General features: G+C 36.0%; 1 long non-coding RNA gene across 2 annotated transcripts in view; it reads right to left on the bottom strand.

The window, feature by feature from the left end:
• LOC135278062 (uncharacterized) overlaps positions 1-13,665 on the bottom strand; it is an 86,016-nt gene extending 72,351 nt beyond the window's left edge. For both annotated transcript variants that reach the window (XR_010345648.1, XR_010345643.1), the window contains exons 1-3: positions 12,099-13,665; positions 4,882-5,106; positions 1,237-1,360 (exon numbers count right to left, since the gene is read on the bottom strand). This is a non-coding gene — a long non-coding RNA (uncharacterized LOC135278062). The remainder of the gene's footprint in view (positions 1-1,236; positions 1,361-4,881; positions 5,107-12,098) is intronic.
• Positions 13,666-15,697: the final 2,032 nt, after the last annotated feature.

Raw genomic sequence — 15,697 nt, 5'->3', positions numbered from 1 at the left:
TCCTAACTGAATTTCAATCTCACTGTGTGAATCTGGGCAAGTCTTCTGTAGGCCTCCATACATAAAAATGAAGATTGTGAAACAAGTAATCTTGCAGCACTATTATTCCAGGCTAAAATGATTTGCAGTTGTTGGCTCAATAAATACTCTATTTCTTCTCCTCCTGACCTGTAACCCAATTATATCAGGAAAAAAAAAAATGGAAAAACAAAAGATTAGGCTAACTTTTATCTTTTCCATGAGAGTTAGAAGATGAGAGGACCAGGAGCAGGAACAGGTAGCAATAGATATCTTTGAAGAGCCATGCCAGAAAGCTAGAGGCAGCCATACACAGAAGTAAGACTTGCATTAGAGAAAGCTATTGTTGATTGTTCACAAAACCAATAAACAAAAGTATGTACTGTTCAACAGATAACAAAAATGATCCTGGAAGAGAAACATGAGTCTACCAAGCAGAACTAATGATTTTTCAAAATATTATGTTTGAACTGCCCTTTCTGTTGAAAAACCTTTAAAACATTTTCTCTGTGTCTGTGCTAAAGGCAAACATGTAGTCAGGTGAATAAATATGCTGATTTTTTCAAGACATATCTAGAAAATACTGCAATAGTCCAAGTCAGATGCAGTAATATGATTTTTAGATTGTTATTAAATGTGTAGCTGAATTTTCTCCATGGATATTGCGACATCCACAGTTTAATTCTCAAATGCCTGTTGGGACTGAAGGGGTTTGAGAGATCATTGATCCAAGTCTAAGACTGGCTCTGAGTCAGGAAATGAACAGCAAATGCGTCATCATCCTGGCTACAGAAAGTCTGCTGCATGGCAGGATTTAACACTGCCCCAGTACAACCTTAGCAGGGTATTTTCCAGGACTATAAACCTTGCCTTTTCCAATTTCATCTCCAGATCCCTGCATTCCTCCAATGATTCAACTGCCCCACTCTATCTCTTGATGCAGTGGGTTCCCAAGAACCTCTTACACAGTACAGTCTCCTACGTGCAGTCTTGTTGGTACTGGTGCCAAGTCTTGTGCTGTTGGGGATGTAGGTCTTAGACCAGAGTTAAATTCTGGCTATGGCAATGACTGTTTATATATTCTTGGGAAAGATATGATCCAAGATCTAAATTCAATGGGAGAAATCACTGAGGCACATGGAGGTTAGATAATACAGTCATATTTATACAGAGAATCAGGAGCAAAGTCAAAAGCAGAATGCAAGTCTCTCCTCTTACCTCTAATTAAATGTTCTCTGGAGAGTTGTAGGGGGTGGTTCTTTTCTTGAGAATGTTCAACTGCAGGTCTCCAAGAAACAGTTAACAAAAGGTGTCCAAGTATAGTATGATGCTAAAAGGATCTCTGAAATAAGACAAATCAGGGTTTGAATTCTGGGTAGAATACCATAAGGTGTGTGATCTTGAGTAAATAAATGAAGTTCTCAGTTCTGGAAGTTATATTGCTGATATAAATATAGCCACTCTAGTTTTCTTTTGAACAGTATGAGCATGGAATATCTTTTTTAATCCTCTTACTTTTAACCTACTTGTGTTTTCATATTTAAGGTATGTTTCTTGTAAGCAGCATATAGTTGAATGATGTTTTTAAATCTAGTCTCACTATCTCTGTCTTTAAATTGGGGTGTTTAAATTATTTACATTTAATGTGATTATTGATATGGTTAGAGTCCATTATCTTATTTGTTTTTCATTTGTCCCATCTGTTTTTATCTTTTCTCTGCCTTCCTCTATTGATCAACTGAGTATTTTTTGTGCTTCCTTTTTATCACCTTTTTTTGGTTTATGAATTCTTTGTTATGTTATTCTAGTGATGAGTTTAGGGTTTATGCATGAGTCTGCCTTCAAGTTATGTTTAACTATTTCACATGTATTAATAATAATCTTAAAACAGTATACCTTCATTTCTCCTTTTTTGGCCTTTGGTTATTGTTACAAACTTTTATGTATGTTTCAAACTCCACAATAAATTGCTATTACTTTTGTTTAAACAGTAAATTTTCTTTTGCAGATCTATTCTATTTGTCTATCTATCTATCTATCTATCTATCCATCTATCTCTTTTCACCCATGTAGTTGCCAATTCTTCATTATTTTGTTTAGATACAGATTTTAATCTAGTATAATTTATCTTCTGCCTAAAGAAAGTTCTTTAACTGTTTTTTTGTACTGAGGGGCCCCTGGTGATGACTTATTTCAGCTTTTGTATGGCCTAAAGTATCTTAATTTGTCTTAAGTTTTGAAAATATTTTTGCTAGATGTAGAATTCTACATAGTTTTTTTTTTCTTACAATACTTTAAAGATGCTGCTCCACAGTTTCTTTTTTGCCTCATTTTCCATGAGAAATATGCTGTCAGCATTATATTTGCTTCTCTGTATACAAAAGTATTTTTTTCTGTGACTGCTTTTAAGATTTTCTCTTTATCATTGCTTTTAAAGCAGTTTGATGACAACATGTTCTGGTAAAGTTTTCTTTTCTTTTCTTTTCTTTTCTTTTCTTTCTTTCTTTTTTTTTTTTTTTGGTATAATGTGACTTGAATGTTCCTTCTAAAATCTCATGATGAAACTTAATCTTAAATGTGGGAGTGTTGAGAAGTGAGGCCTTTTTTGAGATGGAGTCTTGCTTGTCACCCAGGCTGGAGTGCAATGGTGTGATCTTGGCTCATTACAACCTCCACCTCCTGGGTTCAACCGATTCTCCTGCCTCAGCCTCCCAAGTAGCTGGGATTACAGGCACTCGCCGCTATGCCCAGCTGATTTTTGTATTTTTAGTAGAGATGGAATTTCACCATGTCGGCCAGGTTGGTCTCGAACTCCTAACCTCAAGTTATCCACCCACCTTGGCTTCCCAAAGTGCCGGGATTACAGGTGTGAGCCACTGTGCCAGGCAAGAAGTGAGGCCTTTAAGAGGTGACTGGATAATGAGGGCTCTGCTCTCATGGATAGAATAATCCATTAATGAATTAATGGATTAATGAGTTGGTAGATTAATGAGTTATTATGTAAGTGAAACTGGTGACTTTAAAAGAAAAAGGAGACCTGATGTTAGCATGCTCAGCTCCTTCACCATGTAATACGCTATCCTGACTTGGGACTCTAGAATCTACACCAGCAAGAAGACTCACCAGATGCTTGTTCTCAACCTTGGACTTCTCAGCCTAAGTGAGAAGTGTAATAAATAACTTTATTTTATTTTTTAATTACCCAGTTTCAGATATTCTGTTACAAGCAACAGAAAACAGATTAAAACGTTGGGCTTGAAATTTATCGAATTTCTTTTATCTGTGCATTTGTAAATTTTGTCAAATTTGGAATTTTTTTCAGCCAATATTTCTTTAAACTTTTCTTCCACTTTTTTCTCTGTCCTCTTTTTGTGACTCCAAACATGTATATTATGCCTATTAAAGTTGTCCCATAGCTGTTTTCTTCTTCTTTTTGTCTCTCATGGATAGAATAATCCATTAATGAATTAATGGATTAATGAGTTGGTAGATTAATGAGTTATTATGTAAGTGAAACTGGTGACTTTAAAAGAAAAAGGAGACCTGATGTTAGCATGCTCAGCTCCTTCACCATGTAATACGCTATCCTGACTTGGGACTCTAGAATCTACACCAGCAAGAAGACTCACCAGATGCTTGTTCTCAACCTTGGACTTCTCAGCCTAAGTGAGAAGTGTAATAAATAACTTTATTTTATTTTTTAATTACCCAGTTTCAGATATTCTTTAACAAGCAACAGAAAACAGATTAAAACGTTGGGCTTGAAATTTATCGAATTTCTTTTATCTGTGCATTTGTAAATTTTGTCAAATTTGGAATTTTTTTCAGCCAATATTTCTTTAAACTTTTCTTCCACTTTTTTCTCTGTCCTCTTTTTGTGACTCCAAACATGTATATTATGCCTATTAAAGTTGTCCCATAGCTGTTTTCTTCTTCTTCTTTTTGTCTCTGAATTTCCTTTTGGATAGCTTCTATCACTATGACTTTAATTCAATGAGTCTTTCTTCCACAACATATAATGTGCTGCTAATCCCATTGAGTGCACTTTTTATTTCACACATTGAAGATTTATCTCTAGGAGTTTGATGTGGGGTGTTTTAACATCTATGTGTCCACTTTTTGAACATATAGAATCCAGTTATAAGCATTCTAATGTCTCTCAGCTAATTCTAACATCTGTGTCATTTCTGGGCCTGTTTCAATTGATTATTCTCCTTATTGTAGATCATGTTTCCTGCCTCTTTGCATGCCTGTTAATCTTTGATTTCATGCCATACATTATAATCTCACCTTGTTAGCTGCTGGAAATTTTCATTTTTATAAATATTCCTGAGCCCTGTACTGTAATGCAGTAAATTTATTTGGAACCATTTTTATCATTTTGGTTCTTGTTTTTCTGATTTGTTAGATGTTTCTGGAGCAGTGCTCAGTCTAGTATTTTCCACTATTGAGAAACAAGCCTTTTGCGTAGTCTATCCAATGCCCCATCAATAATGAGTCTTTCCACTCTGGATCATGGGAAAAGGTACTATTTTCAGCTCTGTGTGGGTACCAGATACTGTTTCTTCTCATTTTTGAAATGGTTCTCTCCCAGTCTTGGTTAGTTTCCTCATGCATGTATGACTAAGTACTCTGCTCAATATTTAAGGTAGGCCCTCTGAAAAGTTCTAGGGTTGTCTCTCTGTATAGCTCTCTCCTCTTTGGTCATCTGTCCTATGAACTCCAGCTATATTAGTTTCCCTGGAATTTGAGCTGTATCTGCTCAGTCCAGGGAGTCCACTGTCCTATGTCTCGATCGCCATTCTCTACACCATATTTTGGAAAATATCTTAATATAGCAAGTTGGGTAATCATAGAACTTACCTTATTTGTTTTTTGTCTCTCAGCTATTACTGTTCTTCATTGATTGATGCCCAGCATCTTAAACACTTTTTTCATGTATTTTGCCTGTTTTTGTTTTTCTGGTTTGTTTTAGGTAAGAAGGTAAATCCCATCCTTGTTCTTCCATCTTGTTTGGAAATGGAAGTCCCAAATGAACTCTTTTGAACGTCAGTTTCCTCATTTGTAAAATGGAAATAACAGTAGTCCCTAGGGGATTGGATATTTGAGAAGATTAAGTTATATAATACACATGAAACGTTCTCATAGCTGCTCAATAAATACATATTATCTTCTCCTCCTCTTTATTACACTGTAGTATACCTTTCCACATTATGCCTAGTAGGCGATTGCTTCCTTAATGGCATGCAATGCCTACAGGGGTGGTTTAAGCAATATTTGTAACCACTTAATATCTGAATTATTTCAAAAACTTATTTGATCTAGTAAAAGAAAGAGAATCATACCTGATTTGTTTTAAGAAAACAAATTGAAATAGTAAATTTATGTTTCCCCCAGTGCTGGAAGTAATTTTTAAAAAATCTAACTCTATCACTGCTTCTAAGGACAGTAATTTGTGTGTGTGTGTGTGTGTGTGTGTGAGAGAGAGAGAGAGAGAGAGAGAGAGAGAGAGAGACAGAGAGAGAAAGAGAGAGAGAGAGAAAGAGAAAGAGAGAGAGAGAGATGAGAGATTCATCATGACAACACACACAAGATTTTATAAAGCTATTTGTTATTTCAAAATTAGTATTCCCTGGGCTTAAGGACAACTATAATATTTACACTTTCATAGCTTAGTTAAGTCTATGGATCATTTATAATATAGTTCTTTATTTTATTCTCCAGGAAACAAGATGCCTTCTAGTGAGGAAGTCACATACCCTTCTAGAAAACTTGATAGAAAGATTGAGAGAGGTTCAGCTGGAAAAGGAGGGCAGACACCCAAATATGGTGCATGCCAAGGAGTGAGTCACAGCTAGCATACAGTGTCCAAATATACTACAGAGCATAACCTGACCTTTAAAGAAGGAAAAGTCTTGCCAAAGATTGAGTCAACTTATACTCTGCATCTCTTCCACGCACATTTTAGAGTATTGCCTAGACTGCTGCTGTTGAACAGCAGTCCATTCATTGAATTATTTATTCAATCAGCAAATGTTTATTCAGCATATACTATGTGCATAGCATAGTATCAGGGGCAGTGATGAATAAAATATGGTATATCTCTCTATGGAAATTTTATAGTTAAATTGCTGCCAAAGCAAGGAGTGACCTCAACTTGTGTATTTAACTTTAACAGAATCTCACACTGTCAATCCACTGTGAGAGCTGGGAGGGAAATGGTCCTGACCCTTTAGGTTTGATTCAGTCTGACTCACTCACATCACATACTCAATCACCAATAAAGTTAAGCCACAGATAATGTGTTTTTAACATTCACATAGGAACTACCATGTATCTGTCTGGACCTTCCCACTATCCTATTCTTATGCTACTACTACTGATTCTTGACTTTATTTTCTATTTTCGATCGTGTTCTTGTCCTTTGGATTTGTCGGCTTTAACTGATGGTTTATCAAGCTAGATCCTCTAAAGATTTTAGTATAGCTTACCTCTCTGAATCCTTTGTATTCCTAGATACCTCAGGTAGGGCAACCTGGCCTAGCTCTGGTGTCCAAACTCAGATTCTGGCTAGGCTTTTCCTGATTCTTGGGAGGTGAAACTAGGGCATTTCAGAATTTAGGCAGAGGAAATAGCAAGTGGGGAAAAAAAGCCCTATGGTATGAGAGGATTGCAGTAGAGGCCACAGGGTCTGGAGAATTGTGAGCAAGAGAAAAGTGACATGAGATAAAGTTGGAGATACGGGCAGAGACCAGATCTTCAGTTTGGCTTAACGACCATTGACTACTGGAAACTTTTTTACTGTGTGTTGCTGGGCTCCAACTCCCTAGCAAGAACCTCAGATCAAATGTCAGGAATCCTGTGCTCTAGTGTCATTCTACCATGAATTTATGTGTCTCTTTTAATGAGATGCTTATGTTTTCCCTCCCTAAGTTTTCTTATCTTAAAAGGGTTAGCTGGGACTTTCTGTAAGGCTCCTTCAACCTCCAGTATTCTATGATTTATAAAAATAACTTTCAACATTCTGACTAAAATCTCTGATCCATGAGTTAGTTTCAGCTGAACTGCTTCAAAGCCTTGTCTCTTACTTCTGGAAATATAAATCATAAGGAATCTGTTCCTAAATAGATTTTAAATTCTAAAAAGCTCTCTCAAAGTTCATTTCAACATATTTCAATTATCTCTGAAATTATCTATAGAAGATAAGATACAACATTTTTATCCTAAATTACTTTCAAAATATGGCTTAGAAAAAAAAACATTTTTTAAGAAGATTGAAATTTTGGCACTGTATATAAATGATTAAAGATGTTTGAATAACAATTTTTATAGATAAAATTTTTTATAAATAACAGCTTTACTGATGTACAATTCACACACTGCACAATCCACCCATCTAAAGTGTATCATTTCAATGGATTTTAGTATATTTAAGAGTTGTGCAATGAGCACCATAATAAATTTTAGACAATTTTCATTACCTCCCCACAAAACCTCAAATCTTTTTGTATAAGTCACAATTTTTTAAAAGCTCACAGACATCTTTAATTTTTGGGAAGAGTCATGAAATAACATTCAAGGGGTTTATCTTTTCTTTTGGAGCTCTGTGACAGTTTTAAAGGACTTGGTTCATCTCACAGCACTGTGGGCTATGATATATGAGTACTGTTGACCTTTGAACAATGTTGAAGCTGGGGGTACGGATGCCTTGTATGGTTGATAATCCATGTATGACAGACTCCCCATAAACTTAACTAATGGCCTACTATCGACTATAACATAAATTCAATCAACAATATTTTGTATGTTATACGTATTATATAATGTATTCCTACAATAAAGCAAACAAAAGAAAATGTTATTAAGCAAATCATAAGATAAAATATATTTACTATTTATTAAGTGGAAGTGGTTCATCATAAAAGTCTCCATCCTCATTGCCTTCATGTTCAATAGACTGATGAGGAGGAGGAAAAAAAGGGGTTAGTCTTGCTGTCTTAGGGGTGGCAGAGGTGGAAGAAAATCCATGCACAAGTGACCCATGAAGTTCAAATCCATGTTGTTCAAGCATCAACCATAAAGAGTGTAACAACAATAGCAGTATAATCAAGAATGCATTCATCTTGGAAATGGTAAGATTTTTAGCTATTTACATATGCATGCTGCATAGATATATATATTTGTGTTGCCCTAATGGATGGCAAAAAGCTACTTCATGAAGTCATGTTGCTTGCTGAAGGCTGTTTAGGTTGTAGGGAGACATTTAGGAATATTGCTAGCTTTAGTTATCTAACATCAATACAATATGAACCAAATTTAAGCCTCTCTTGCCAACTACAGGGGTCTTTGGATTACAGCCAGGGCTTGTTTAATTATTATTGACCTCTGATCTACCCAGTGTGAATGTGGCCTGTCTGGGTGGGGAGAAAATCTAATTGTTAATTTTGGAAAGTTGAGTCTCAATTTCTTGTGCAGTCGGCATTTTATCCATATAGCACATTTTATGTTTTTCCTTGATATCCAGTGTTCTTAAATATTTTGGAACTCTTCCAAGAATGTTTATGATAAACACAATGAAAAGGGCAAAGCTGGACTATGATAAAATTTGTGACAATTTTAAAGGTTTGAGCTCCAGTCAGTGATCCTTTAGCTAATTAAACTCTAGTCTGCCTAAGCATCTAGATCAGATTTTTTTTCCCGCTGGGCCTTAGCATTCCTGTTGGTCAAACTATAAATAAATAAATTAAATAGAGAATTGTACCATGCTTGGGGTATTTTAGAGATGTGTGGAATTACATCTATTTGTCTTTTTATCAGTCCAAATTTAGTCACAAAGAGTGCTAATTGAGACATTTCCTGTGTGCTTTTCCTAAGCACATTTCAGCAGCAGGCTTGCTCCAGGAATAAAGAAAAGTCAATTCTTAGACAGGCAGAAAAGTGAAAATGCTTCTACTCTAAAATGTCAGGGAATAAGCACAATTTTCTTGAGTATTTAATACTGTTCTTTTGGGAGAGGTCAGTCATTATCCCAGACCTACTGAATCAGTATCTGAATTTTTAGAAGAGAACCAGGTGATTCATATACACATTAAAGTTTCAGAAGTGCTGCAGCAAATGGTCTCTAAAGTTATCCATTGAACTGGACAGTAGTTCTAGATCTTTTTAATATAGTAGTTTTGGGGGTGGGGTCTGTGATTCTAAATTTATATCAAGCTCCAAGATAACCTCTCCAGACCACATTTGAGTAGTATTGAGCGGGTCTTCAACTTTCTGTAATTCTATAACAAGAATACGCTCCAGAAACCTAACTGAACACCCATTTATGTAAATTATTTCCTGGGTTGACTTATAACTGATCTAATATGAGTATGTACCAGAGAGCAAATCTTTTTTTTTTTTTTTTAATTGCATTTTAGGTTTTGGGGTACATGTGAAAAACATGCAAAGTTGTTGCCTAGGTGCATTCATGGCAGTGTGATTTGCTGCCTCCCTCCCCCTCCCCCATATCTGGCATTTCTCCCCATGCTATCCCTCCCCAACTCCCCCCCGCCGCTGTCCCCCCCACTCCCCCGCAACAGACCCCCGTGTATAGCGCTCCCCTCCCTGTGTCCATGTGTTCTCCTTGTTCAACACCCTCCTATGAGTGAGAACATGTGGTGTTTGGTTTTGTGTTCTTGTGTCAGTTTGCTGAGAATGATGGTTTCCAGGTTCATCCATGTCCCTACAAAGGACGCGAACTCCTCATTTTTAATGGCTGCATAATATTCCATGGTGTATATGTGCCACATTTTTCCTGTCCAGTCTATCATCGATGGGCATTTGGGTTGGTTCCAGGTCTTTGCTATTGTAAACTGTGCTGCAATGAACATTCGTGTGCATGTGTCCTTAGAGTAGAACGATTTATAATCCTTTGGATATATGCCCAGTAATGGGATTGCTGGGTCAAATGGAATTTCTATTTCTAGGTCCTTGAGGAATCGCCACACTGTTTTCCACAGTGGTTGAACTAATTTACACTCCCACCAACAGTGTTGGTTACAGAGAGCAAATCTTGAGGGTCATTTAGGAAAGGTTGTGTGCCTATTACAGAAATAAATTACTTTGTAATGTACTTTATACCTCTGGAAACGAATTTCAATACATTACCTCATTTGATCCCAGAATGCCTGCCCTTATTTTCTCTGCATAGGCCTTTTAGGGCCGGTATGGGTCTTGAAGCTGTGGCCATGAGAAGGCAGATTTGTTTTGTCTTAGACACAAACTCCAAAAAGCTAAACAACTGAAATGTTGCACTGGTAACCAAGGGGCTGACTGTCACCAGGGGCTTCCCAGCATACCTTGCAAGGAAAGAGTGCTTAAACCCAGAGCCGGTCTCTTAAGAAAGAAATGGGGTTATCAGAAAATTCATGAGTTGTTGGGATTCATTCTTAAGCTATTGGAATTTAATATTTATGTCCTTTTGCTGTATCTCAATAGAGACAGAGGAGAGAGAGCGACACTGATTTGTAACTATCAAAGCTTGAAATGTACTGGAAGAGCTTCCCTAGTTGGTTTTGGATGTGTGATCAGTTATTAGTTTCAATTCCCTACAGCTTTTTCACTTGTTAACTACAGTTCCCTAATCCAAAAGCAAATAGTAATGAAATGTAAAACTTTCTCTGAGGCTTTTTGTTGACAATTAAGTAGAAACCAGATGGCAAAGGTGAATACTAGACTGAGCAGAGGGACAAAGGAGCTAAATTATTGACTCCCGATGCCTCTGAAATGTATTTACTTTGTTGCTTCACTATGTGCTGGGCCCATGGAGAGTTTAGATAAGTCTATTACCTTCAATACTCCTTATTTGTAACGATAGTCAAAGCACCTTTGGAAACCATTTACTCAGAACAAACACTGCTACATAGCAAATAGCCCAACTGAAGGCTTATTTCCTAAGTATTCCAAAGATTATAAGACTGTGAATTTAGTAAATATGTTGAAGAGCAAGGTTTTAATGAAAATATATCAAATGTCTCATCATGGTTAGCAGAAAATATCGATTGATACTTTATTGACTGAATCTTTGTCAAAAAGCTAGTCTGAGAAAGAACTGAGGATTGATACTATTAGTTACAAAGGCTTATCAGAAGACCAAATATTGGTCCAATAATTCAACAAGCATTTATTGAGCACTACAGTGCACTGCAGATAAAACACAAAACAAGGTTGCCATGGTCTCTCCATCTTCAGGGAAGCTGAAATTTAATGATGGAGACAGACCAAAAAAACCCAAAGCAACCAAAATGTGGATGAATAAGCTAATTACAGAATGTGATTGCAGCTAAAAGGTAAATTTAAAAATGTGTTTTTGATAGAGAGTGATTAAGCACATCTGATTTAGATAGTGGCATCAGAAGAGCTCTCTCTGAGATGGTTACTCTTAACCTGAAAATTAGAATGTCAGACAGATGAAGAGTTTAAGAAAAAGCCTTTTAGTCAGAAAAATTAAGTTGTAAGGTCTTTGAAGTGGTGAAGTAAGAACCTGGCATGCTCTAGAGATAGACAAGAGGTCAGTGTGACACTAGGTTGCTTATCATCACTTTATCAACTAGTGAACCGCATAAGATTGCGGGAAGGAGTTAGTGGCAGGTATTATTTTAGTGGCTATCTATGTATCGACATTCTCTTAGAGACCATGAGGACCACTGATTGTTATAGACACCGCCCCCCCGACCACACTCCACAGCCCTGTGAGGGCATGCCCTTTACACCCAAAGTGGGAAAATGTATCTTCAGTGTGTCCTGAGAAGTGTGGTGCTTCCAGTTGTGGGATGTTTCTGCACCTGACCACATTTTAGCAAAGCAAAAACAGTGCTGTGGGATTGGCTGCGATGTTGGCTACACACACTTGACCATCTCACATTGCAATAGAAACTAAGGAGACAATTATGTGAGTCAGGGGGTTGACGAAAGCCACTGCCACCACTGTGACTCAAGGAAGGTGAAGTCTGGGGAGGACATATTCTTATCCTGAACTTCTCTTTTCTCCATTACTTGCTACCACTGTCCTAGAGATTAAATACATACTCATTACATCTTACCTAGATTATTGCGGTATTCCTAGAGTTTGTCTCTCCTCCTTGGATCTGGCCCATTCTTCACAGTAGCTCCTTCGTATTCTGATGATTTATGTATATTTCTTGTTTTATTACTATATTGTAAGCAGCCAGAGGATCATGGACAGTGTCGATTATCATTCTCTCCCATGGTAAAAGCCAACTCTTTATTGATTCCATTAGTATACATCAGTAGAAGTCCCTATGTAAACAGTTTGTCCACCTGACACTGAAGAGCTGCACAATTCACTTGCTAAAACAATTCACATTAATGTTTGCAAGATCAAAGTCTCCCTTCTAAAGATTCAAGACTTGAGGTGAGTTGTAATGAAATTTTGAATTAATTGACAAGTTATTGAACCTGCAAAACTGAAAATAATTCATGAGCATATGAAGTCTATAAGCTTCAATCTAGGTAGAAGAAAAGAATCCAAAAGGCACTAGAAGGTTATAAACACGGATAACCAAATATACTTGTAAAATAAACTAGGTTCTCTATCAAATTTGATTTTGATGTTGTTATTTAAAATTGTTATTATAGAAGATTTTAAATCTACAGAAGTGGAGATAATACTATTAGGATCCCCCATGTATCCATTACTCAGCTTCAACAATTAACAACACGTGGCTAATGTTGTATCATCAATACTTCCACCCACCGTCTCTCTTTCCTATTAATTTGAATCCATTCCCAAACATAATGTCATTTCATCTGCAAATATTTCAAACATAATGTCATTTCATCTGCAAATATTTCGGTATGATTTGCTAAGAGATTAGAATTTATGTATTTAAATTGACAAATACAAATTTTATATATCTATTGTGTACAATATATTTTGAAATACGTATATATTGTGGAATGACCAAATCGAACTAATTAACATGTGCACTACCTCACATACTTACCACTTTTGTGAAGATTTTTCAAGAAATACAACCATAATTATCACACTTAAAAAAATAGGACATGTAAAAAAATAACAATAATTCTTTAATATCATCCAACATCCAATAAGCATTCAAATAGTTGCTAAATTCTATCATATCATGTTTCTTTGACTCATGATCAAAATAAGATCCATATATTATGATTGATATATTTCCTTAAGCCTCTTTTAGTCTATGATGGGTTCTGCTTTTAATTTTATTTTTTTCTGAAAATATATCTGTCAGAAGAAGTGTTTTTTTTTTTTTTTGTTTGTTTTTGTTTTGTAAGACAGGATATCACTCTGTCACACAGGTTCATTGCAACCTTGAACTTCTGGGCTGAAGCAATCCTCCCACCTCAGCCTTCTGAGTAGCTTAGACTACAGACACATGCCATTAAACCTAGCTAATTTTTATTTTTATTTTTTTTGTAGAGACAGAGTCTTGCTATGTTGCCCAGGATGTGATTTGTCTGTTCTTTAGAATTTCACAGAATCTGGGTTTTGCTGATTGCATCATAATGCAGTTTAACATGCCTCTCTGTTTTCTGTATTTTCTATATGTTTGTACTTAGAGGTAGAAGCTTATTCAATCATATTTGAGTTGTTTTGTTTATTTTCAAGAATACTCTGTAACTTTCCTGAGCATAAACTCACTCATCCGTAAAAGAGGCCTAATAATAGAACTTACCTCACAGAGTCATTGAGAGGATTAAACTCAACAATCTTATAAAAGTGCATAGCACAGTGCTTTCCATATAGACATTAAGAAAAGTTGAAAGCATAGCATTTAGGAAAGAGGGTCATGTGATAAGTATATTGGGGTATCAGGAACATAATAAGCATTGATCAAGTATCTATTATGTTTCAGGCACTAGGTTAGATCCAGGGAGAAAAGTCTGTGTCCTGTTTAATACATTGTAGCCTAATTGAAAGTCATGGATATTTGACCTATGGATAGGATATTTTCCTATGTATTCTTCAAGAAGACCTATTGTGTTTGATTTCATATTTAAATCTATTCATCCTAAATTAATTTTTTTTGTATATGGTGTGAAATAGAGGCCAAGAGTAATCTTTTCATAAACAAATATTAAATTGTTCCAACACTTTAAAAAATATTAGAATGTGTATTTATATGTTTTTGCATTTCTGATGCTGACAGAGCTTTCTCTAATTTTTTTTCATAGCCAGTCTTGCCAAGAGTTTATCAATTATATTATTCCTTATAAAAATGCAACTTTTAAAAAAAACTTCTCTTGGCTGGGCGCAGTGGCTCATGCCTATAATTCCAGCACTTTGGGAGGCTGAGTCGGGTGGATCACCTGAGGTCAGGAGTTCAAGACCAGCCTGGCCAACATGGTGAAATCTCATCTCTACTGAAAAATACAAAAATTAGCCAGGCATGGTGGCCTGTGCCTGTAGTCTAGGCTACTCAGGAGGCAGAGGTAGGAGAATTGCTTGAACCAGGGAGGTGGAGGTTGCAGTAAACCAAGATGGTGCTACTGCACTCCACCAGCCTGAGCGACAAGAGCGAAACTCCATCTGAAAAAAACAAAAACAAAACCAAAACCTTCTATTGTTTCTTTTCTATTTGATTAATTTATGCTCTCACTTCTATCATGCTTTCCTTCCACTGCCTTTCATTTTCATTTACTATATATTTAATTTTTTGAGAATGATTTTTGATCATTGACTTTTAGGCTTTCTTATTTTCAAATACATGCATTTAGATAGGGCTACAGATTTTTCTCTAAGCACTAATTTAGTTGTATCCATAAGTTGTAATAGAAGCATTTCCATCATCATTTACTTAGATGGATATTCTAATTTCTACCAAAACATTTTTGGCTTACAGTTTATATAAAGGCATATTCCTTAATTTGTATTTATTTGGGGATTTTATATTCTATTTTTAATTTATCCTGAGTTTTATTCCACTGTGGCCAGACAGCATACTCTGAATGATTTCAGGTGTCTTCTTTTACAGCTTTTTTGAAGTGTAATTGTTATATAAAAATGGCACATAATTAATGAACACGATTTGATAATTTTTATTTCTTTTGAGATGGAGTTTTGCTCTTGTTGCCCAGGCTGAAGTGCAATGGCACAATCTCAGCTCACCACAACCTCTGCCTCCTGGGTTCAAGCAATTCTCCTGCCTCAGCCTCCCAAGTAGCTAGGGTTACAGGCATGTGCCACCACGCCCAGCTAATTTTGTATTTTTACTAGAGACAATTTTTTACATATGTCCACATTCATCTTAACTATTACCACAATCCAGGTAATAAACATATCCATCACCTCCAAAAGTGTACTTGTGTGTTGTTGTTCTAAGAACACTTAACATTAGATTCACTCTCTTAACAAATTTTTAAGTACACAATATCTAATTGTTAACTACAAGCACTGTTTTGTATAGCAGATCTTTGGAACCTATATATATTGTATAACTGTAACTTTACACCCATTGAAAAACAACAACTCATACCACTCTTCCTTCATCTCCTGGTAACCATCATTCTATGGTCTACTTTTATACTTTTAACTATTTCATATGCCTCATATTAAGAAGAATCATGCAGTATTTGTCTTTCTGTGACATTTCACTTACCCTAATATGTTCCAATTCCATGAATGTTGTTGAAAATGGTA

Source organism: Aotus nancymaae, unplaced genomic scaffold (assembly GCF_030222135.1).
Source record: "Aotus nancymaae isolate 86718 unplaced genomic scaffold, 86718_ANA_hifiasm-v0.15.2.pri h1tg000004l, whole genome shotgun sequence".
NCBI classification, from domain to species: Eukaryota; Metazoa; Chordata; class Mammalia; order Primates; family Aotidae; genus Aotus; species Aotus nancymaae.
This window is presented reverse-complemented; position numbering and strand designations above follow the sequence as displayed.